This window comes from Globicephala melas, chromosome 7 (genome assembly GCF_963455315.2).
Source record: "Globicephala melas chromosome 7, mGloMel1.2, whole genome shotgun sequence".
NCBI lineage: Eukaryota > Metazoa > Chordata > Mammalia > Artiodactyla > Delphinidae > Globicephala > Globicephala melas.
Window position 1 is genome coordinate 66,015,826 of NC_083320.1, and position 26,282 is coordinate 66,042,107.

At 36.2% G+C, this 26,282-nt stretch overlaps 1 protein-coding gene across 1 annotated transcript in view; it reads right to left on the reverse strand.

The window, feature by feature from the left end:
- CSRNP3 (cysteine and serine rich nuclear protein 3) overlaps positions 1-26,282 on the reverse strand; it is a 191,964-nt gene that overhangs the window by 133,021 nt on the left and 32,661 nt on the right. The window contains exon 3 of the mRNA XM_060302331.1: positions 18,559-18,647. The gene's annotated coding sequence lies outside the window, so the exon portion shown is untranslated. The remainder of the gene's footprint in view (positions 1-18,558; positions 18,648-26,282) is intronic.

Genomic DNA, 26,282 nt, shown 5'->3' on the forward strand with positions numbered 1-26,282 from the left:
GAATCTATGTCTGTGCCAGTGTCTCTGTGGCAGAAGCAGAGCACAATCTTATATACATTTCTGTTTGGTGTGTTGCACTGAAGAGTTTAACACATGTTTAACACACACTCTAGAAATTCTGAGTAATTTCGTAAAGGTGAGGTCAGTAAACACCCAGAATAATATAGCCTTAAAGACAGTTATTATCTATTCGACACCTAACAAAACCAATACTTGAAATGACAAAGCATGGTTTTTATGTGGTCATTGGATATTGACATGTTCATTGATGGGGGGAATCATGTGAAATCGTATTCAGCTGAAATTTATGGTGACGTTGAGGAAATCTTAGTCAGTTCATTCTTAGGGAAGAAGTAAAAAGCATGCCCAGATTCACTTTGAAGAAATCTGTTTAATCATGATCAATAATAAATAAACAAGAGAAATCTGAGGTCAAATGAATCTACATTTTAAAACTTTGAGTCTGCACGTCCTGGACTAACTTTAAAACAATAACAACAACAAAACTACTACTGTTTGTCAAGCAACTAGAATATTCGACACTTTATATTTAAACTGACAAATGCACAGAAAGTCTGTGTCGGCATATCTAATTAAAATGAATTTTGAGAGCATATTATTGGTTCACAAATGTGCATATTACCCTGGAGTTCAAAACCAGATTGTCTTTTCCATCTTTAGTGTTAACCTAAGAAAATCCTTTTGAAAGAAAATCAGGGATCTGTGAATGAATGAACCTCTGATTTCACATGTAAACTTCTGTGTGCATTTTTATAAGGAGAAGAGTCATAGTTTCATGGGAAACAGAAACTTTCGAATGTTACCAATTCTGGTGATGTCAAGAATGACTAACTATACCATTAAATCAACTGTGTAAATATATATCATTCTGTCAGCTTCTCCTGTGGGTTTTATAACGACAGCCTCACCACACGTAATTCAATGCCTTTCATCTAGTGGGTTCTCAGTATATGTTTGCTATTGATAATGATGACAATAGTCCAAGCCATGATCTCATTTTCCAAACTGCCATCCTCTCTTTATTCTCAAGTTCCCCTTAGGCCAGCCAGGTTTTAATTCCCTCTCATCTTGGCAATAAACCTGTCATTGTGATCAGATCAGACATAACATTTTCCAAGGCTAGCACACAAATTCCTTCTTCTGCATGCAAGCTTGCCTCATTCTTGATCCTATCCTTGATGACAAGAAGGTCATCTTGTGTATCATCTGTCCATTTGTAGACCAAATGGTCTACAAGGACAGGTCATCTAAATTTTGCCAAGTTTATTTTGTAACCCACTGCCTAGTTCATGATTAAGACAGAGATGACAAATTTTTCATCTCAACAGCAGGAGGAATATGCTTTTTCTATCCTTCCAAAACAGGTTATTACAGAATTTTAAAATGTGAGTCAAAGAAGAAATATCTAACGCATTGAGAATAGACCTGGTCCACAGCATAAAAGTTTTCATGAAGCTCCACATATGCTTCTCTTAAGTCTATGAGAAATATGTACCTAAATATTTGTTCTTCTTCTTCCTAAGAATGAGTTAGATTTTAACAATTTTATCTATACCTCTTAACAATGCATTTTATTCATTTAAATAAGAAAAAAAGCAACAAAAATCTTGTAAACATAATCAAATGAATGTTTACAATCTGGACCATATATATATCACTGTTCTTAAGCTATGCCTAAGGTATAAATATAGGAAAATTGTTTCTTTTTTTTTTTTTAAATTTACTTATTTATCCTTGGCTGAGTTGGGTCTTCGTTGCAGTGCACGGGCTTCTCAACTTGGTGGCCCCTCTTGTTGTGGAGCACGAGCTCTAGGCACGCAGGCCTCAGTAGTTGGGGCACACAGACTCAGTAGTTGTGGCTCCTGGGCTCTAGAGCGCAGGCTCAGTAGTTGTGGCACACAGGCTTAGTTGCTCCACGGCATGCGGGATCCTCCCGGACCAGGGCTCGAACCCATGTCCCCTGCATTGGTAGGCGGATTCTTAACCACTGCACCACCAGGGAAGCCCAGGAAAATTGTTTCTTAACTGATAATTTTTTTATAGAAAATTGCAGTGTTTTGGATGTCTATAGTTTAGCTTTTTATTATATGTCATGTATGCTTGCTCTAATTATTTAAATGTTACAGGAGTATGGGTTTAATATATAAGAAACCCATCATGATCCCACCCCATAAAAGAGAGCTACAATTACCAGTTTGGCATACATTAGCAATATAGTCATGTATTATCATTTTAATAATATGAGATAATTATTCACACAAACACAAAAATATTTTGCCACTTTCTTTTTTTACTTAATAATATTTACTTGATATATTTCCATATCCCGTCCATTAGAACTACCTCATTCTTTTATTAAAGAGCTATATAATATTCCATTATGTATTTACTATAATTTATTAAACCAATACATTATTGACAGGTATTTGGAAGGTTTCCTATTTTTCACACTTCATCAATTTATCAGTGAACATCTTTTACGCACCGATATGAGTGTTTCTGTAGAATAACTTCAGCGAGATAGAAGATTCAAAGGAATTAATGTTTTAGTAAATATTACCTAATACCCTCAGAAAACACCGTAAAGAATTTACATGTCTACTGATAGTAAATAAGAGAATCTGTTCTGCACACTTGCTAATGTTTTTAAAATCATGCAAAAACAATTTTTTAAAGCTGGGGTTACAAACCCAGATGACTTCAGGGCCAGAGAGATAACAAAATATGTGAAATAGCACAGAATAAGAAAATGGAAAGTAGTGGAAATTCAGCAAATTTAATGTTTTAAAAAGCCAACTCTGATAGCCAGAAAATATATATCTTCAGTTTTCAGGCTGCCAGTTTTCAGCCCTGTCTTAATGGAATATGTTTGTTTTAATTCTTTACTTTTAAAGCATAGATAGTTCTTTACTAAAGAAACCAGTACAATTTGTGATAAGATCATTTCACCACACATGTTATTTTTACTGTATTTTCTTTCTTTACATTTTTTTTCAAGTTTTACAGTTATGAGAAGAATTAATTGTCTCCTAGATCTAGGATTCATTTTATGTGGTATTGACTTCATCAACATAAATCTTCATAATAGACACGTTGAAAACAATAAAAAGCATAGGCATATTTTGCCCATTCATAAATACAATTTAAAAATTCTTGTCAACTTGGTGTAAAGCTTTCACATTTACATATGTTCATTTTAATACTCATTATTCATATATCAGCAATAGAGGGAAAGAAAAGGAAATACACTACTTGTTCTGAACATAAGCAATATTCTGCTAAGATTTATATTTGACCTAGTGAAACATCCTTGAGAAAAAAAAAGAAATCCCATTATTTTACTTTGACAAAAAACAGAAGAGGAAAATTTTAGTTTCCTTTTGATAATGGTGGTTATCTTGTGGTCTGTGGGAAAGGGTGAAGACCAGGGAGAAAATTGGTTCTGCTCTCATTTTTCTAGTCCCACTGCATCAATAAACCTCTGGAAGTTTCAACATAGAGCACATAATGTGAGCATGAGGCAGTTTGGCCTCTGTTAGCACTTTGTTATGCCCTTTAACCTTACTGATTTTCAAGTAGACGTGGCTAAATAAGGGATTCGCATTGTTACGGGATGAATCAAAAAGTAGATTTCAAAGCAGAATGAGTTTCCCAATCAGTCTCACATGAGGGTGATGCTGATTAAAAGGAGAGTTTGGAAACACTCATGTCATTATAATTACACTTTTGTGTTTCTGACTGTTACTTATGCTGTATTTATTGCTTTAGAAATCTAGAAAGTAGAATACCTAGAGATAAAATTAAGCATAAAATTGCAGCCATTTTTCCAACACTTCCCATTTATATTTAACAGAAAGGCTGAAGCTACCATCTCTGCTGGCTGTAAAAGAAACTAGTTATATGATGTTGACAACTGGAAATCAAACCTGTGTTGAAGAAAATTCCCTAAATGTTTGTCTTCAAGATATACCATATTATCCTGGTCTGAAAAATCATTTTGGAGACTAAAAGAACTTTAAAACTAAGGGATTTTTTTAGGTGTTCTGAAATAGGTTCCATCTGTTAGTTTTAATTTTTTCTTAATATATGAGGCCATGTGAGAAATACCGCATACCATATATTCATTTCTTTTGATTCTTACAGGTAATCATGAGTGAGATAAAAATAACAGTTTCAGGAAATGTATGCCTTAGAGTGGGACATAATTGTCCAAGAGTAACACAAATTTTTAGATGTTTATTTTTGGCTTGATGTTAAAAACCTAAAAAACCAACTAAATTAGATCAGCTCTACTTAAAATGAAGCAGGGGCAGGAAAACATAAAGTTATAACATTTTGTAAGAAAAAAAATCCAAGAGGGCCTCCTTATTCATCATGTTCATAAAGATTTTTTAAAAACTAATTAGAAGAGAAAAATTCCTTTCCAACATCTGATGTTATATTTAGATATATACTTTCAAATTTTCCCTGAAAACAACACCAAAACACAGCTTGTGGGCTTCCCTGGTGGCGCAGTGGTTGAGCGCCCGCCTGCCGATGCGGGGGACGCGGGTTCGTGCCCCGGTCCGGAGGATCCCGCGTGCCGCGGAGCGGCTGGGCCCGTGAGCCGTGGCCGCTGAGCCTGCGCGTCCGGAGCCTGTGCTCCACGGCGGGAGAGGCCACAGCAGTGAGAGGCCCGCGTACCGCAAAAAAAAAAAAACAAAAACACAGCTTGTAAATATTTTATTATTCATTCATTTGTGTACCATTTGTCCTTATACAAACCAGGAAGATGACATTCCTTTACATTTTCCCTACATTCTTTGTCTGGAATTACAGAAAACTAGAAATATGATTTTATTAAAATTAGGAGAGTCATTCACTATAGGGTAATCAAACATTTGAATGGAATTTTCTCTCGGGTTTAGACTTCTGGTCCTTCTATCAATTAGTATTAATACTGATTGGCAGATATCCCAGTGCATATGTAAACTGGGCAACTCCTTGAAAAGGGAATTTTTAAAGGACTTTCAAGTTCTGAGCTTGTAGAATTGGGATGCACAAACACACTCTATCCTCAAAATTTCATTAGCTTTGAAAAGTTATGCTCCCTTTTATAAATCCTCATAGATCTTTTTGTCTAAGACAATGTTGCATTTTAAGTACCTTTGGGAAACTATAAGCATGCATGTTAAAACTTCATTTCCTCATGATTTAAAACCATTTGCAATAATGATTACTTTAATATGAATTTTTTTCTCTATTGCTTTGTATTTTTCTCTCTCAAATTCCCTCTAACTCTCATACACATCAAGTTTAGTAAACAAGAGAGAGAGGATTTTCCACCTTAATCTAAATTTTTAATCACTTCACAACCAACTTCATAAATATAGATAAGAGTTTGTTAAAATTTTACTTTCAGTTAAGTTCAACAGAGAGTCCCTATATGGATAAAAAGGATATGGATAAAAATATGGATAAAAAGGCATATTCCTTGCCCTTGCAAAACTTCAGAGCAATGGTCTTCAAGCATGGTAAACCATACATTCCCACCAGCAAAAAAAAGTTTCTGCATTCACTGCCATCCTATATATGTATGTATATGCATTTATATATAATATAATGTATTATTGTACAAATATATTATCTCAATTGTATGAATACTTAAACATAGAAATGAGGAACAAACAGAAATAGAGATACTAATATTTTTACTTTGCTTCTCAAAAGATCTTCTTGTTCACCCCAAAGGTTATACTTTGGAGCTCACTGGTCTTGAGGGGAGGATAACACGTAAATAGATAATTTGAAAAAAAAAGCTGTTAATAATCTGATAGTAAACATAAGGAGCTAGGACATGGAAAAAGCTCTGAAAAAAACTTTTCTGCTTGAGGAGTCACTAGATCTAATCCTTTCAGTACAAAGAGGAATTAGTGAAGCAACAAAAAGAGAGGAGAGGATGAACAGAACAGCATTCCAACCAGAAAAAGCATCTATGTCAAGGCACAAAGGTATGGAACCAAGGGGGTGAGTATAAGAGTTCAGGATGATGAAATGTAGAATCAAGGTTGAGCACGGCGAGCGAAGATGCTGAAGAAGAATGCAAAAAGCAGGTACTTGAGACAAGTGGCTTGGATCTTATCAATGTACGGGACATTGCTGAAGAAATGCAGGAGGGTGAATGAAGGTCATGGTCAGACATTTGTTTTAGATTGAGCCTCCGGGAGGCTGTATTGAGAATGGATTTGAAGGGACACAAGAGGAATCAGAGAAACTCATCAACAGGCTATCAAGTTATCCAGCTGAGAGATGAAGAGCAGCAGAATTAAAGTGGTGGTAGTGACAGTGCAGCTCTCAGGAGGGGATGAGAAGTAGCATGAAGAAAAGACTTAGTCAAATTTGGTCGTGGTTTTCTGGAAATGACTGATGAGTGAGAAGCTTCCTGACTTACATGACTGGCTATTTTTAAATGAGATGGTCAACACAGTAGCAGGAAAAAGTTTGAGACATAGAGGAGATAAACAAATATTTTAAAATTAAGATTTACATGAAAATTATGAACATTTAGTGTCCATCAACAGATGAATGTATAAAGATATGGTATATATATACAATGGAATACTACTTCAGCCATAAAAAAGAATGAAATTTTGCCATTCACAACAACATGGATGGACTCGGAGGGCATTTGCTAGATGAAATAAATCAGACAGATATTACTTACATGTAAAATCTAAAAAATAAAAAAACTAGTGAATATAACAAAAAAGAAATAGACTCACAGATATAGAGAGCAGACTAGTGGTTACCAGTGGGGAGAGGGAAGGAGGGAAGGGCAATATAGGGGTAGGGGATTAATAGACATATTATGCATAAAGTAAATAAGCTACAAGGATATATTGTACAGGGAATATAACCAACATTTTATAATGACTAAAATTGGAAAATAACCTTTAAAAACTGTGAATGACTATGTTGTACTCCTGAAACTTATATAGTATTGTACATCAAATATACCTCAATAGAAAAAAACACTATGAACATTTAGAAATTAAAAATACAAATCACTTCCCATTCTACTTTTTAAAAAAAATCTGTTTTCAAATGCTATTTATAATATTTACCTTATTATACAATAATTTAAAATATTTTATTTAATTTCTCTGTCTTTGGTTTACTTTAATGCTCCTTTTATATATTTAATTTATATTTTCTCCACTTTTTCATGTCTATTTTTCTCATCTAACATATGATGAGTATTTTTCTTGTCATTAAAATTTCTTGTAAATGAAATTTCAGTGGATATGTCATATTATATCTTCTGGATGTACCACAATTTTTAAAACAATTCTCCTATTATAGAACATGCTTATTATTTTCAATGATTCAAACAATTATATGTAATTCTATGATATATTTGCTTTTGTCTGGAAATTTATTGTTTAAGATAAGAAAGCATAAGCATATGAAAGTTTAACATATTTTGCTACTAATGTATTTCCGTCAACAGTATATGTCAGTGAAACAGATATGCAATAAAAAAATCTGTGCTGGTTTGATAGACATAAAATTATAACACTTTATTCCCATTTCTTTGAGTACTGTTAAAGATGAAGTTTTTTATATGTTTATCAGCTGCTTATATTTCATTTTTATGCATGTTGTTCTATTATTTTAGCCCATTTTTCTATTGGAGTCCTATTGATGTTCATATTAATTGGTGAATTTCTTTAAATAATAAGGCTAATCACCCTTCACTGTCATCTATGAAATAAATAATGTTTTAAGTAGTTGGCTATTTATTTTTTTATGTAGTTTATGATTTCCTATCCCTTCCTATTCCATATTTTAAATTATCTTTTTTTTGTAATAATAAGATGTATTTTCAGGAAATTTGGAGACTACTGAAAAACACCAAAAAAGCAATTAATTAAATTTACACCCAACCACACAGACCTAATCACTTCTATTATACGTACATGTGTATATGTGCATACACCCATACACATATGCATTTATATAATCATCCTTTCTTACATGCATATACATCATTTAAGAGCATAAATGACATCATACTGTAAAAGCTGTTTTATAGCCTACTTTTTCACTTATTGGTATATTTCAGATGTCACCAATAATAATAAAACATGCTGTGGAACACCTTTATTTTAACCATCTCAGGATATTACTTTACATGGATATTTAATAATTTATTTAATTACTTCATTATTTTCAGACATGCAGATGTTTCCCATTTTCATTATTTTAAATATTATATTTAAGGATTTTTTTGATGTGGACCATTTTTAAAGTCTTTATTAAAATTTGTTACAATATTGCTTCTGATTTTTGTTTTGTTTTTTTGGCCACAAGGCATGTGGGATCTTAGCTCCCTGACCAGGATTGAACCTGCACCCCCTGCACTGGAAGGCAAAGTCTTCACCACTGGACCGCCAGGGATGTCCCTAAATATTATCTTAATAAATGTCTTTGTATACATAGTTTTGTGTTCATAATTGATTGTTTCATTAAGGTTTGTAAATATTTGGAGTTCCTAAGAATATGTAAGGAGTACGATTATTTGACACATAATGACAAATGGTCTTTGAGAAAAGTTGAAACAATTTACTTGTCCACCTTTGCAGTATGATACAGTTCATTTCTCCACATCTTCACCAATAATAATCCACTTTTGTGTTTACAATGTACCAGACTTTATCTTCTTCTACTTAATTGATAGAGTATCTGAACATTAGAAAGTTCGCTTAAATCCTCACAGATAAGTAAAGAATGAACTCAAAGTTCAGTCTGACCTTAAAATGATGCTCTCTGTCAGTATGCTACATTATTTCCCAAAGTTTTTATGTTTTTATGACCATTACACATCAAATGTTTTTCATTACTTGTTATTTTAACATTATATTTTAAATTTAGAGCTGACCAGAACACCTTTTGTAAAAAGTTCCCACAAGGCCTTGCTAATTACCTTAATGAAGTTTATATTTTCTTAATGATATCTAACAATTCTCCATACTTTAATAATATTGACTGTTTGTATCTTATATATATAGTGAATATTTTTCAAGATTTTTTAATTTAAGTTTAATTTGGAGTATTTAAAAAATATATGTCAATGATTTCCAATCAAAACCCCAGAAGAATTGGGGTTTTTTTAGATATTGACAAGATGATTTTAAAATGCATAGGACAAAGCAATTTTGAAAAAGAAGAGGGCACACACTATCTGATCTCAAGACTTACTACAGAGCTACAGGAATCAAGACTGTGATAATGGGAAAAATTACAAATACATACATCAGTGGGACAAAATAGAGAGACCAGAAATAGATCCACACAAATATGATTGATTTTTGACAAAAGTGCAGAGGCAATTTAAAGGAGAAGAGAGAGTCTTCAAGAAAAATAGTGATGAAACAGTTGGATGTCTGTATGCAAAATATTGAACCTCAGTCTCTAACCTTATACAAAAATTTACTCAAAATTGATCATATACCTAAATGTAAAACATGACATTGTAAAATATTTAGAAGAAAAATAGGTGAAATCTTTATGACCTTGGGATAGGCAAAGAGCTCTTAGATACAACACCAAAATCCTAATTCATAAAAGAAAAAAATTCATAAATGTGACTTCATCAAAGTTAAAAACTCTTACTCTGTAAAAGAAAAAAGTCAAGAATACAAAAAACGAGCCACAAAGGAGAAAATATTTGCAAATTCCACATCTCCCACAGGATTTTTATCCAGAATATTTATAAAGAACTCTCAAAACTAAACAATAAAAACAACTCAATAAAAAAAATCAGGCAAAAAAAAAAAATATATATATATATACAAAGAACTCTTAAAACTCAACAATAAGAAAAAAAGATTAAAAAATGGGGCAAAGACCTGAACAGACACCTCACCAAAGATATACAGATGGCAAATAGCATATGAAAAGATGTTCCACATCATATATCATCAGGAAAATGCAAATTTTAAAAATGAGATACCACTATACACCTATTAGAATGGCCAAAATCCAAAACACTGACAATACCAAATGCTGGCAAGGATGTGGAGCAATAGGAACTCTTCATTGCTCCTGGGAATGCAGAATGGTACAGGCACTTTGGAAGACAGTTTGGCAGTTTCTTACAAAACTAAACATACTCTTACCATATGACTTAACAATTATTTACCCAAAGGGGTTGGAAACTTATGTCCATGAAAAAATCTGCAAGTGAATGTTTCTAGGAACTTTATTCATAATTACCAAAACTTAGATATCCTTTAGTAGGTGAATGGATAAAAAAGTGTGGTACATCCAGACAATGGAATATTTTTTAGTGATAAAAATAAATGTGGCTTTTCAGCCACAAAAAGACAGGGAGGAAACGTAAATGCATATTATCAAGTGAAAGAAGACAACCTGAGAAGGCTATGTATTATACTCTTCCAAGTATATGACATTCTGGAAAAGGCAAAAACTATGCAGACAGTAAAAAATCAGTGGTTGCCAGGGATTGAGGGTGGGAAGGAAAGATAAGTAGGTGGGGCACAAAGGACTCGGAGGGTAGTGAAAATATTTTGTATTATACTACAGTGATGGATACATGTCGTTATACATTTACCCAAACCCATACAATGTACACCACCAAGAATGAAACCTAATGTAAACCATGGACTTTGGGCGATGTGTCAATGTAGGTTCATCAGGTATAACAAAAGGTATAACAAAGCTACCACTCTGGTGAAGGATGTTGATAATGGGGGAAGCTATGCATGTGTATGGGGTGGGGAATATATGGAAAATCTCTGTACCTTCCTCTCAATTTTGCTGTGAACCTAAAACTGCTCTAAATAATTAAGACTTTTAAAAAAATTGGACAAAATATTTGAACACTTCACAAAAGTATATATGTATATAGATGGTGAATAAGCACAAGTAAAAATGCTCAATATTATTATTTATTAAGGACACACAAATTAAAAACCACAACAATTAGAATGGCTAGAATAAAATAAATTAAATTAAAACTGGAAGGCTTCCCTGGTGACGCAGTGGTTGAGAATCTGCCTGCCAATGCAGGGGACACGGGTTCAAGCCCTGGTCTGGGAAGATCCCACATGCCGCGGAGCAACTGGGCCCGTGAGCCACAACTGCTGAGCCTGCGTGTCTAGAGCCTGTGCTCCGCAACAAGAGAGGCCGCGACAGTGAGAGGCCCGTGCACCACGATGAAGAGTGGCCCCACTTGCCGCAACTAGAGAAAGCCCTCGCACAGAAACGAAGACCCAACACAGCCAAAACTAAATTAATTAATTAAAAAAAAAAACTGGCAATACCAAATACTGGTAAATGTGTGGAGCAGTGTGAATGTTCATACATTACTGATGGAAACGCAAGATGATATAAGCCATTTTGGAATACATTTTTGTAGTGTCTTAGAAAGTTATAAACTTAACATGTGACACACAATCCCACCAAAGCAGTTACCCATGATAAACGAAAACTTAGCTTCTCACAAAAAATTCTACTTGGATCCTTATAGCAGCTTTATTCAAAACATCAAAATCTAAACAACCCAAATGTCCTTTAATGGATAAACAAACTGTGATACATCTATACAATGGAATACTACTTAGTAATAATAAGGAAAACACTATTGAAATATGCAACAACATAAATCTATCTCAAATGCATTTTAATTAAGGGAAAGAGGCCGGATGCAAAAGATTACATTCTGTATGTTTCCACTGATATGACATTCTGGAAAAGGCGAAACTATAGTGACCTATACAGATCAGTTGCCAGGGATTAGGATGGGCAGGGGCCAACAAGGGGCACCTCAAGGGAATTTTGGGGGTGATGAAACTGTTCTGTATCTTTTTTTCTTTTTTTTTTTTTTTTTTTTGCGGTACGCGGGCCTCTCACTGTTGTGGCCTCTCCCGTTGCGGAGCACAGGCTCCGGACGCGCAGGCTCAGCGGCCATGGCTCACGGGTCCAGCCGCTCCGTGGCATATGGGATCTTCCCGGACCGGGGCACGAACCCGCGTCCCCTGCATCGGCAGGCGGACTCTCAACCACTGCGCCACCAGAGAAGCTCTGTTCTGTATCTTGATTGTGGTGAAGTACATGACTCTGTGCAATTGTCAAATCTCATGAAACTGTACACCAAGAAGAGTAAACTTTATTGTTTGTAAATATAAAAATGAATAAATCATTTTTCTTTTGCTTTCTTGCATTGCTTAAGTGCTTTCCTAAACCCAAGGCACATAAATACCTGTGAGCTATTGAATTTACTGAATGTTCAATAATAATTTAAACATTTGAAAATATTTAAAGTAATTTTAAATCTTTTAAAATATTTTAAATCTATCCGCAATTTACTTCAGTATAGTATGATGTATAGATCTCACCTTATCTTTCCCCACGTAGTTAAAGAATTGTTCTAGTACCTTCTTCTAAGTAAGCCATTGTCCTTCCCTGCTTCTCCCCATTCAAAGTGCCTTCTTTATCAGACACGAATTAATTATGTGTACTTGGGGTTGTTAACAGCCTTTCATTGGAAGGCCTCCCCCATTGACTGATGATTATTTCTTTGTTGCATGTTATGATCACGTGTATATCGTGTCTGTTTTTGGACTTTGTATTTCCATTACTCTGATGATTTGGTTTTGTGTCTGTCCTTACTAGGCATTGATATCCTGTAGACACAGACATGTGTGTGTAATGTGCAATTCTGTAGTTTAATCAAAGAACAGGGTTGGAGTCACTGCCATCTATGTCATTCATAGTCTTAAGAGTGGCTTTGCTTGATCAGGGAGAGCCAGGAGGGTGGATGAGAAGTAAGCTGAGGGTGGGTCTCTAGGGAGCACTATCATGTGAGCACGAGTGAAATATCAAGACCTTTCGTGGGCAAGTTGTTTGGCCCCGGCAGTGTTTATTGCTTTCAGTCAGCTGATTTCGCTCATTTATATTACCTATGGCTGCCTATTGGTATTTGAGTTGTGATTCCTGACTATGTGAAAGAACAGAGAAAGAAGAGTCTGTGAAAGGGGACTTTATAAAAGCGTCTCTAAGGTATGAGGCAAACCAAGAGGGAGGGGTGTCACAGCAGCCCAGGGAGTGAAAGAAGAAAAATGAAGTTAACAGTGTCAAATACCCCTGAGAGAACCAGTCAAGATAAGGGCTGCAGGTCATCTGAGACTTTAGAGAGAGCATGCTCTGTTAAATGGGGTTAGAAATCAGATCTTACTGTGCTGAGGAGTGGCTGAACCTTGGAGGCTGGAGATAACCGCAGCTATGGAGAGTCTGAATGAGCTGGGGAGTAGAGAAATTGGATGGCAGCAGCAAGTGAAATCTAGTGAAGGGAGAGGCCAGCTTGCTTCTGTTTGCTGATTTATTTTTTGGATAGAAGTTTGAAGAGCATGTACAGGTTGAAGAAAAAGGGCCAGCAAAGAAGAAAAAGTTGAAGATAAAGGACATAAGGGAAATTAATGGCAAAAGCCTCAGCATCAGTGATAGGGAATAAAATCAAATCCACGCTTTGCCTTGAATAGCAGGAAGGACTCCTGATCCCTTAAGATTGGAGGAAAGAAAGAATGGTGATAGATGTTGATGTTTGGTGCTGGAGGGAACTGCAAGGATGCACAAGTAGTTTCCGCAAAATGACCTTACTTTTCTTGTCATAACAGCAGGTGCACTGAGAGTGAAGAGGAGAGATTGCATGGCTTGTGTGGGGTGATATGGTTTTGAAATGGTGGCTGACCACAGTCAGGGTGAAAGGATTAGCGAATGCTACTGAGGGGCTGACTCAGATTAGAAAACCATCTATCTGCAGAGTGGTATAATTTGCTCCTGGAGCACTCATGTGCCTGTATGTAAGAAAAGAGATTTCCCCTATGGATTCAGGTTTGCATGTACACTGTAAAAAGGACAGACTAAGAAATGTGGAGAGTGAGCTGCTGGTGTGCAAGCCGAATTCCAAGTTAAGACTTGGGGAACATGGAAGTATCCATGAATTCAAGAAAAAAAAAGTGAGAGGAAAAGGGTTTATTCATTTGCAACTCCTGACAATCTTATGTTTTTACCTTATTTTTCCTTTTCCCTAATTTTCTCACTCATTCCGTTAGACACATTTTAGATACAAGGCCAGGTATAAGCAAATAAAAGGGAACTAAAAACAAATACAGATGGTCAGAAGTGAGTTTCACTTTAACAAAGGGGGCTGGAATTTAAAGGGTCTCAGTTGAGTTTTAATGGAGAACAAGATGCTGTAGGTGGTTGGGAGGTTGTTGATATGAAGTGGATGCTTATTGAGGTTGTGACTGTTAGGATTTGATCAGTGGTTCTCATCTGGGGATGAGACAAAGGGACATTGGGCAATGTCTGGAGACATTTTTGGTTTTCACGACTTGTGGGGTGGAGTACTACTGGCGACTGCTGCCCGGGAGGCTGCTAAACATCCTACAGTGCACAGGACAACCCCTCAACAAAAAATTATGCCATCAAAGTGTCAGTAGTGCTGAGGTTGAGAAACCTGGATTAGACAGATCATTTATAAGAATGATGGAAAAGGAGAATGGTAGGAAGTCATTTGGAGAACCACTGAATAAAGGTGGAGAGGGAGGAACAACCCAGAACATGGGCATGCCAGGTGATGTGAGATTCAAAGGTGTACATTTGTGTGTGGTGGTTTGTGAGAGGATGCAAGAGTCATTATTTGGAAGAGTCCATGGGGAACTGGATTTGTGGTACAAATCTGCAAAATATTCCTGGGTTTAACTTTTGTAAAGCACATATACGGAAGATGAAAGTGAGCGAATTTAAGGGAAAGCATTTGCTATTTTCTACTTGCTTTTGAAAAGTCATGTTTTAGTTACCCTTAAACGAGAGTTTCTAGTTCTTTCTTTCAAAGTCTCTAGATAAATCTAACAAAGATTAATGTTGGTTTGGGAGGAATCTATCTCTGACACAGTGACATTAATAAGAAGTCTTTGTTTTTCCCATAATCTTCCACTAGTCCTCTGCAACTCTTATTTTTTCTTTTCTTTTGGTTTTCCCAAAACAGACAATACTGTTGTGCTGGTTGCCTCTGTATGGTCAGCTTCACAGAGCTGACCATCTCTTCTGTCTACAATACAGCATGTTATATATACCCACTGCCTTGGTTTAATTAAGATAGGTCTTCTAAACAATCGTGACCTTTACTTTGTACTTCTTTTACTACTTCAATACTGGCCATTTATTTCCTTTAGATGATAATACTATTTATAATACCTGTCTTTTGGAAGATTAAAGGAATTGTGATACTTAATAGGTTTTGAAACCTCTTAATCTAAATTTTGTTCTTTTGGATGGCTAGATATTCCTTTCACATTGACTTATTAACAACGAAAAAACTGATTTAACTACTTTTCTGCACATCAAGTTGGCTAAACTTTTCAATTTTATCCAGTAAAGTCAAAACTGAATGGCTTTTAAGATAATGTCAATTTATGTGATGAGTTCATCTATAGTGCAGACTCCAAAAAATGGGCAGGGTTATCTGGCCTGTAAACAACTCCAGAATCTTGTGCTCAGCACCTAATGGTTCACAGAAAAATTCCAACCAGATTACCATCAAAAGAAACCTGATGACTCATTTGTTGAAGATCACAAATAGATTGATTTATTTTAATTTCCAAATCTCCACACTTCTTCTAATAAATCAAATGTACAACGAAACACATGTCTTTTAAAAAATTAGTGTACTATGTGAATGAGGTGGTGTTTAAATAATTTCCTTCTGTCTTCAATCCCAGTACTCCGTACTCTCCCAAAATGATAATAAGACTGATGATAGAACAATAAAAAAATTATATAGAGTCTTCTAGCACCATGAATCATCTATATATATTATCATAGAGATCCTTAACTATTAGGTTTATAATATTTATTCAATTCTAAAAAATGGATTGATTTTCCCCCATACACAGATGGATAGTTACAGTCTTTATCCTTTAGTAAGTGAATGGATGAATCCATGTTCAGTTGTATATTTCTTTATTGCAAACACTTTGACAGTATTTCATGTACATGTAGTAAATGTATTATCATTTAAAAAAGTCTTTTCTTTCCAGCGAAACTGAAATACATACTAGTTATTTTACGTACATTAAAATGATATTTACCTTAGCAAATGATGATTTAGAAAACTTACCATCAGATGCTATATTTCACTATACTTGCTTTTAGTTGGCACGATGTGGGGTAAAGTGACATCTATCTCCTTTGTACAAATTATGTAGTACTAGGTTATTAGGCGCTTTAAAAATTCTACCCCTCCTTACTTTCTATGTTCTTTACCTGTTTTCTTTTTCTCCATAGCACCGTCACCATCTAATGTAACATATAATTAACTTTGTTTTTTATTGATTGTATATTTCCACCCTTTAGAATGTAATTTCCACTAAGGCAAGGATATTGGTGTATTTTATTCACTGCTGTTGCCCCCATGCACATAGCAGGCAATTGATAAATATTTGTTGAATGATTGTAGTTCTTATATAAATTAATTTAACCACTTTAATGGAATAATTAAGAAAGGGGTGTCTTCACTGACTTTTCAAAAAGATGTTTACTATTTTTAATTACTTGACTTGCTTTAACTTCTTAAGACATGACCTTTCTAAAAGCTCTTTGTGAGAAGCAGAGTGCTATGCGATTCCATTTCCAACAGAGTTTGGACTCCCACTCCACTGCAAATCTCTTTACTTATCCAGCTATTTGCATATGGATTCCTTAGGGGTTTATATCATTCAAACCTACATTACAAGCATTGCAAATCTACTTGCCTTTCTAGGTCATTGGGGAAATGATTTAATTCTCTGGTGAGCTTAATAAAGTTGCCTGTACAGGAATAAGAAAAACCAAGTAGGCAATGCTCACCTTTGTTCTTTTCATGTGTTTGCATAACTATTTTCTACAACATTAAATTTGCAGTTGTGGCAAAAAAGAGACTTTTCTTTCTTAGAATCTCATATTACTTACTTGTGGTGTACTTGAAGAGCTACTTTAATAAAAGGTCATTTGAGTGTGGGTTGTAACGGAGCATCATTCCCATTGGTATTAACTCTCAGTATTGTAGGCTAATAAAAGCCATAATGTGAAAATATGAATAATCCCCAAATAATTCCCATTGTGCTTTAGAATTCATTACATGCCCTTTTAAATCTAGCCTGTCTTTTTAATTATGTGTTGCTTGTGTTAATAATAAAATTAATTTCCAAGAAACATATTGGTTCGGCAATTCTCGAGAACAAGAACCATATCTTACTCATTTTGAAACAACCAAAGCAGCACTCAGCCATTGTCTTGCATATGGTAAGTCCTAAATAAATTTTGAATGAATATATCCTTGGATGAGTGAGGAAAACAAGTAGATATTGAAGGCAAGCCTGACCAAGGCAATAAAAATAAAACGATCATTACAGAGAACAGAGTAGTGGTTACCAGAGAGGAAGGGGCTGGGAGGCGGTCGGAGGCATGGGGAATGGGTAAGGAAGGTCAACTCTATGGTAACAGACAGAAACTAAATTTTTTATGGTGAGCATGCTGTGTTGTACACAGAAGCAGAAATATAATGTTGTACACATGCATCTTACATAATGTTATACACATGCATCTTACATAATGTTATAAACCAATGTTATCTCAATAAAGATAAATAAATAAACATACAAAACAAATAAAAATAAATAAATAAGAATCATTAATACATTTCATTTAAAATCATGAATATTTGATATTGGGTCCCACAATATAAAGAAGTCAGAAATCATTCACTTTCTCAAGCTATCCCATTAGAATGAGCCATTTTAACCTACGTTGTAACTCAAACTTCCAAATGAATATTTTACATTTGTTTACTATTATAAAAAGCTGTTTAATGAGAGTAGGCTTATTTTGCTTTTCTTTTCTAGACATATGATTCTAACAACTTAGAAAAGTTTCTCAAATATCTTTTTGTTCATTCATATCAACTGTCATTTTATTGAGGTCACATTTTCTGACAAGAGTAAAATTTCTTTCACTGTACTTGGGAAAGTTGGGGAGTGGGATTCTAAGAATTTTAGAAGGATTGCTGATCAGCTATCCTTCTAAACTATATGTATATATGTGTGTATGTTGTAACCAAAGATACAAAAGAAATAAAAAATTTGCTAAATAGGTGTACATTCCTTAAGAAATCAAAAATAAAATTTTATAGGAATGCCTAACATTTATATTTATGCTAACAGTGTTACCCTTTAAAAAAGAAGAAAATTTTAATAACCAATGGATTCTCTACTAAAACAATATTTTCTTGTAACCATCCCAATTGAATGAAATAATACATTTCTGGTATAAATGAATTTCTAAAAATTTTGAAAAGATCTTTTAAAAAATATGTATTTTATATAAGAGCATTTTTCCTTATTATCCAATTACACATTAGCAATAACAACATGGAGCAGTGACACAGTTATATCTCAGATCTGTAAAAGCATGAAAATAATAATGTATGCTAACCTTGAGATCTTATGAACGCCAGTATCTTCCTGAAGAATCTATGCCTCTGAAAACATCTTTTCAGTCTGTTGATATCTCCTTATTTTTTCCTTATAAAAGAAAATATGTTTCAATATGTTACATAACGTTATATTTTCAAAGAGTAAAGCTGATGACAGGGTGTAAATATAATGTGACACAGAGGAAAATCAATAGGAATCTTGGAATATAAATAAGGCATTAAATTTAGAACTGAATGATCATACCGTATATAAATTAGTGCAGAAAGAACATTCATCTTAGAAAAATGTAGTAAATTTCTAATCATTCATACATGTTCATTCATTTATTTACCTATTATTCAATCAACAACTGTTACTATGGATAAGAAATTAAAGGCATTTTATCTTATCAATCAGCATTACACTAGATTTAAATAACTTTCTAGTCTCCAGGAGATTCGTATCTTCAAGACACAAAAATAAACAGGAAAATCAAAATATTGTAGCTAGATAGTTGATGAAAATCACAATGAATATTTATTATGATTAGTGCAATAATTTAAAGAGATGATAAAATCCTGGCAGTAATTACGTGCTTTTATTTCCCCAGACTAAAATATGTATAATTACTTTTCCTAAAGATTAATAAACTTTCCATTCTAATATGTTAAGATAAATCATTATGTCCATATACAAGTGTAACAATTTTCCTTAAACATGATGTAGAGAAACTTGTGAAGTGTGGTTCATTTATTGTGTTTCCACAATAGCCAGAAATGAACTATTACTGATCATAGCCAATAACAATAGCTAATGTAGAAATACTGTAAATGGGTTATTGAATGAAGAAATAGACTGAGCAAACAATTTATGCTGATGGCATTCAAACAAGCTTAGAACATCAAAAATCCCTAAGAAAAAAATTGTCTCAGGACAATTGTGTCTCCAGGAGCTTCTTTCTCCATTTAAACTTTACGTGTGTCTACACGGATACGCACGGTTACTTGGCAGAACAAACTAGAATACCTGCAGCACTCACTACACCACTATTTGAGTGGGACTGCAGTCCCATGGGTGGCCTTAGCAGTGACAAGTGACATCTGGGACTGATTTGTGGACACATATAACTATCTCAGGTACTATGAAAAATATTCAAGGAGGGTGACATTTATGGAAGACTTGGAATATGTATACTAATGTAAATGTAACATCATTTGTCCTCACAAATCTTTTGTTGTGCTCATCTAAAGAACCTCAGTTTCTGATTATGAGTTCTGTGAAAAACAAAATTGACACAAACCTATATTATCATTTTAAAATGTGCACCTAACACTTATGGTTTATATCTAGTCTTTACTAATACCTGGGGTTCAATTGAGAAATTCCCTGAGAACCAGTTTTCATTTTTAGAAATTTCTGCAATGTCACAGGGCTGGAGGGAAAGGTGAACACCACCTCTCCTAGTTCCAGGCCCTATGGCTTCCCGGTTGCCCACGTACATTACTGCAAATCAACTTACAAATCCCAGCAGCCATTCAGAGTGGCAAGTGAGGGTCAAGGCTCTCTCCTGTGTTTGTCAACATTTTCTCTAAAGGGCACCTTTAGCAGGTCAATGAGGCACAGACTCTTGCTGGCATGTTTTAATCAATAGCCATGCTAGACTTCACTGAGGTCACTGAAGGTCACATCTCAGTGGTGGCCTTGACTGAGCTATAAGATCAGCTTGTGTTGTTTATAGTGGATGATTCAGTGGTTAGATATAACGAATTTTAACTTGTTTAAAACACTCTTAACTGTTGCCATCTCTAAAAAAATAACTTTCTTGCAAATGTGGGGATTTTGAGAATACACTTGTTCCTCCAAGGATCAGGGAGTTTGAGACCCCCAAGCTGATCACTTCTGCAAGTCTGGAAGCCTGCTTCATCTCAGTTTCAGTATGTCAAAAGGAAATACTCTATGAACACAAATGAAGAAAGGTGAATTAGCTGTTCAGGTTTTCTAAGGCGATAATACGACTGGTAAGTTCAGGGCAATAGTTTAGTTATATTTGCAATTGCATCTCGAAATACAGTATTGCATAATTAATATGCCTGCAACCAGCAAAAGCATCTTTCACTCTGAAGGACAACTTCCTGACAGAAGCAAAGGGCCTAGGGCAAAGGAATCTAGCAGGAAAGACCAATCTGCCATGTACAGTTTGGCCCTATTTTTTTTTTAGAGGTTTTTTTTTTTTTTTGCGGTACATGGGCCTCTCACTGCTGTGGCCTCTCCCACTGCGGAGCACAGGCTCTGGACACGCAGGACCAGCAGCCATGGCTCACGGGCCCAGCCGCTCCGCGGCACGTGGGATCCTCCCGAACCAGGGCACGAACCTGTGTCCCCTGCATCGGCAGGCGGGCTCCCAACCACTGCGCCACCAGGGAAGCCCTGGCCCTATTTTTTTTAAGAGAATAAAACACCACTGACAATCACATTGATTCTATTTAGAATGATTTCTTACGTAACAATACCACTTCAATTTTGTACCTTCATACATCTGATAAAGTGCGGTTATCAAAATATATGCAGCCCTTAATCCACTATTTAACAAACAACAAAATAATTTCCATTTTTTCCTAATATGTGTTGAACTATAATGAAGAGTATCACATGACCAAAAAAGTTTCTAAAATGATGATAGCACTTAGTCATTCCATTTCAGTAAAAGTGGGGACAAGAGTTATCAAAAGAAATTAAATCAGTCCTAGTTAGGCTATTTACATATCAGGTGGTCACCATGGGATTTTTCCACTCAATCAGCTGTGCTCCAAAGTGTGCAAACAATTCTCTGAAAGAGTTCAGATAGATCTCTATTTAAAGACATGGGAAAAGACATAACTATAATTACTAGGAATTTGCAAGAACTATAAGAAAATTTGGGTGAAAATTTAGGTAAAAATTTAAAAAACCTAAAGGAGTAGATAATTTCCCAGAAAATTGTAAATTAGCAAGACTGACCCAAGAAAAGGTGCAAACCTGACTAGACAGATTATCATAAAAGAGATTGAAAAGATGTTTCAGATTCTACCATCGCAAGAGCAATGTATCAGTAAGGTATGGGGAAGCCTTAAAGAATCTTTGTGACGAAAAGTCTCTGATAAACCGTACACTTCATCAACAAAATTTTCTTGACCTCTACACATTTTTCTGTTGTCCCACTCATGTTCACATTTCCCCACTTACTGAATTTAGGGTCCGTTATTCATCATTGTAATCTCTTCCTCACATATACACTCACCATGAAGGACTTTTTCTCTCTTTTTCAAATCAATGTGACCAAAAAAATAAAAAATCAGCTAGTTAAACTCAACTCTCTTCCTACTATGAACCTGCCTCTAGTAGCTGAACGGATGATAATGACTAGAGAAAATGTAGGCTATTGCAAGTGGGTCCCCAGTAGTCGTGCCTGACAATCTAATATCACATTTCCCTTATTAATTCATAATTCAACTCTATGATACCATGAAAAGGCACCTTTACTTCTTTTCAACTGTCCAACATTTCTTCTCATCTTTTCCATCTCGGTTTATGATATTGCTTCTAAGAAAATTGATAGAACTCCAGGGCCTGGAACTTCTTTCCTTCTTCCTACTATATTCCATGTACTCTTGATATTTGTACCCATATAGTCTGCCTTCAATCCTGTTATGATGGAGAAACTGTTCTTTCTCCCACCTAAGGTCATCTCCTTCTCTTAAGCTTTGGATTCTAATTTCCTCTCACCAATTCTAGGTCTTTGCTACTTTAACGATCCCCTCTTTCTTCTGCATCATCATTTCCCCCCTATTTTACTCTATTATTCCCTTTGTCTGCAAATATGTTGTAATATCTCCAAACTTAAAAATAAATTCCCTTTCTATCATTTCCCCATCTCACTATCACTATTTCTCCACTCCGTTTTGTAGCAACTTCCCAAGAGAAGGTATTCTCCATTTCTCAGATGTAATTCTATATTGAACTCCCCAAAATTAGACTGTGGAACTGGTCCACAGTTCCACTGAAATAGCATTTATCAAGGTCATCAGTGAATTTGAATATTACCAAATCCAATGGTAAATTTTCAGTCCTTATCTTCAATATCTCAAGAGATTTTGACTCAGATTTTCAGTTCAGTCTTGAGCTATTTCTTTACCTGGCTTGCAACATACCATGCACAGAGTAGGGTTTTCTCCTACCTCATTTACTGCCCTTCCTCAACCTTCCTGCCTGATTTCTTCCATTCTTCCTAACCTCTAAATCCTCTCATGGATTGAGGTCTGAGACTTTTCTATCTGACCCTTTCCTAAGAAAGCAGATCTGGTCCTATGTCTTTAAATACCACCATTTATTTGTGATTCTCAAATTTAGATATGTAGCCTGAACCTCTTCTCAGAATTTTAGATTTTTATACACACTGCCTACTCTAATCTACAGCTCCACTTAAATGGCTAATAGGCTTTTCAAATTTTAACATGTCAAAAAATAATTAAAAAATGAAAGAAAGATGGAAGGAAGGAAGAGAAAGAAAGAAAGAAAGAAAGAGAGAGAGAGAGAAAGAAAGAAAGAGAAAGATAACAAATCTCAGGCTTCCTCCTCTTACTTCAGTCTTACTCATTTTAGTAAATGACATCACCATTTACCCAATGACTCATATTAAAAACCTAACTCTTTGAGAAATGGCTAATTCTAGGATTGGGACAGGGTAAATACAAGATGAACCTGAATCATCTTACAGTAATGAAAAGTAAGAAAGGGAAAGAAAAAAGGATAGGCACATGAGAAGTCTATGTCATGTGAGAAGGACAGAAGGACTGACCTGAAAGAACTCTCAATGGTCAAAGTTGGACTAATTTAAGCAATAAAAATTAATGACAGTATTAGATTATAACCCAAAGAATAAAATGAATATCTGTGAGTCTATAATGATATAAATAAATGACTAAATAAATAAATAGGAGAGAAGGAACAAATCTTCCTTACATTAAATTCTGTGATATGATATTTACGACTTCACATAAAAATGCATGTGTGTCTGCATAAGAGAGAATTATTCAAGGAAACCAATTTTGAAGCACAGAATAGTTTTTGGACATTGGGTCCACATTTTTTTTCAAGCAGAAACCAACTTTTAAATATAAAATTGATTGCAGGGCTCCTTAATTTCACAAGGAAAATACAGAATTGCTGCTAGAATTGATCAGATTCCCAAGAAATGCATAAATTCTTACAGATGGTCCTAGGAACATAGCTTAATTGCAGACTGTGTTAGTCAGTGTACTTTCATGCTCAGCTGCAGAAAATAGAAATTAAACTTAAAAAAAGAAAAAGCAATATCCACTGACAGAAGTAAAAGAGGAAGATCTTTACAGACTTATTCCCTCCACTTTCAGTTAATGAAGCAGTCTACAGTATCTATTTTAATTGTTTTGATTCTCCTGCATGGAAACCACACAGTCACTATTCTGCAGGGTAGGAATGCCCAAATAATGTCTTGCAGGGTTGCTGGCGCTGCCCTGACAACTTCCATTCTCTTAAAAGAAATGAGAAAAAACCACATATTTGTTACTTAAGAATATGTTCTTCTCTGCCACTGTTAAGATATAAGGAGCCTCACCAAAATTTCCCTGTAGAAAGTGCCCAGCACCTAATTACTACTTAATGTGTTTATATACTTTCTCCACATTTCAGGAATATTGCATGTAGTGGCAGACAGAAATGGGGTATATATAATTATGTATTTAATCTGACCCCAAATTAGTCTGCTTGCAACACCAAGGAGCTCACTGGCTAATGTCAAGTATGTGTGGATGAAGAAAAGAAAAAGTCTAGGGCTTCCCTGGTGGCGCAGTGGTTGAGAGTCCGCCTGCCGATGCAGGGGACACGGGTTCGTGCCCCAGTCCGGGAAGATCCCACATGCTGCAGAGCGGCTGGGCCTGTGAGCCATGGCTGCTGAGCCTCTGTGTCCGGAGCCTGTGCTCTGCAACAGGAGAGCCACAAAAAGTCTTGATATCATATGAGGAAATTTTGTTACAGAAGTCTATCTATTGATAGACTTCATGATAGATGACTTAATAATAAAGTGATTTTACCATAAAGTGAATAATGACTGAACACTGAGTGAAGATTTTTACAGATATGAGTAGAGAAATGAAGATTCAATGCAGTTCGAGAGAAATATTCGTGGCATGACAATGTAATAAAAAGTGTTTAGGCTCTGGAGTACCAAAAAACAGAGGTTGACATCTTTTGATGTTTTCATCTTTCTTCTGTGACTTTGGGCAAATTACATAATACCAGTTTCTTCATCTATTGAATGGGCTTATGAACTCTGATTTTGCATTTTGTAGGGAAGTCAGTAGGCAAGGCAGTCAGGAAATGCAATTTTCAGAGGAAGGGCAGAGACTGAACATAAATGGGCACATAGTTGACACATTAAGACAATCCTCATGAAAACATGAGCTATTTCACCATCTGAGCTGTTAGAGCCAGGGTTGGAAAAGACTGCTCCTTGTCTTCAAGAATATGGTGCTAGAGGGGGGACCTTCAAGATGACGGAGTAGTAAGACGTGGAGATCACCTTTCTCCCCACAAATACATCAAAAATACATCTACAGGGCTTCCCTGGTGGCGCAGTTGTTGAGAGTCTGCCTGACGATGCAGGGGACACGGGTTCGTGCCCCAGTCCGGGAAGATCCCACATGCCGCGGAGCGGCTGGGCCTGTGAGCCATGGCCGCTGAGCCTGTGCATCCGGAGCCTGTGCTCTGCAACGGGAGAGGCCACAACAGTGAGAGGCCCGCGTACCCAAAAAAAAAAAAAAAAGAAAATACGTCTACATGTGGAACAACTGTTACAGAACACCTACTGAATGTGGCCAGAAGACCTCAGACTTCCCAAAAGGCAAGAAAATCCCCACGTACCTGGGTAGGGCAAAAGAAAAAAGAAAAAACAGAGACAAAAGAATAGGGACTGGACCTGAACCTCTGGGAGGGAGCTGTGAAGGAGGAAAAGTTTCCACACACTAGGAAGCCCCTTCACTGGCGGAGACAGGGGGTGGATGGGGGGGAGCCATGGAGGAGAGTGCAGCTACAGGGGTGCAGAGGGCAAAGCGGAGAGATCCCTGCACAGAGGATCAGTGCCAAGCAGCACTCACCAGCCTGAGAGGCTTGTCTGCTCACCTGCAGGTGTGGGTGGGGCCTGGGAGCTGAGGCTCGGGCTTCAGAGGTCAGATCCCAGGGAGAGAACTGGGGTTGGCCGTGTGAACACAGCCTGAAGAGGGCTAGTGTGCCACAGCTAGCTGGGAGGGAGTCCGGGAAAAACTCTGGACCTGCCTAAGAGGCAAGAGACCATTGTTTTGTGGTGCACGAGGAGAGGGGATTCCTTCCCTGTCTGCCCACAGAAGGTAGAGCACCGCCTAAATGAGCTCCAGAGATGGGTGTGAGCCGTGTCTATCAGCTCGGACCCCAGAGATGGGCATGAACCGCTAACACTGCTGCTGCAGCCACCAAGAATCCATGTGCAAGCACAGGTCACTATCCACACCCCTGCCCCCAGGAGCCTGTGCAGCCAGCCACTGCCAGGGTCCAGTGATACAGGGACAACTTTCCCAGGAGAACACAGGGCACACCTCAGGCTGTTACAACGTCATACTGGCCTCTGCTGTTGCAGGCTCGCCCCACATTCCAATTATAACTACTGTACCCCTCCCTCCCCCCAGCCTGAGTGAG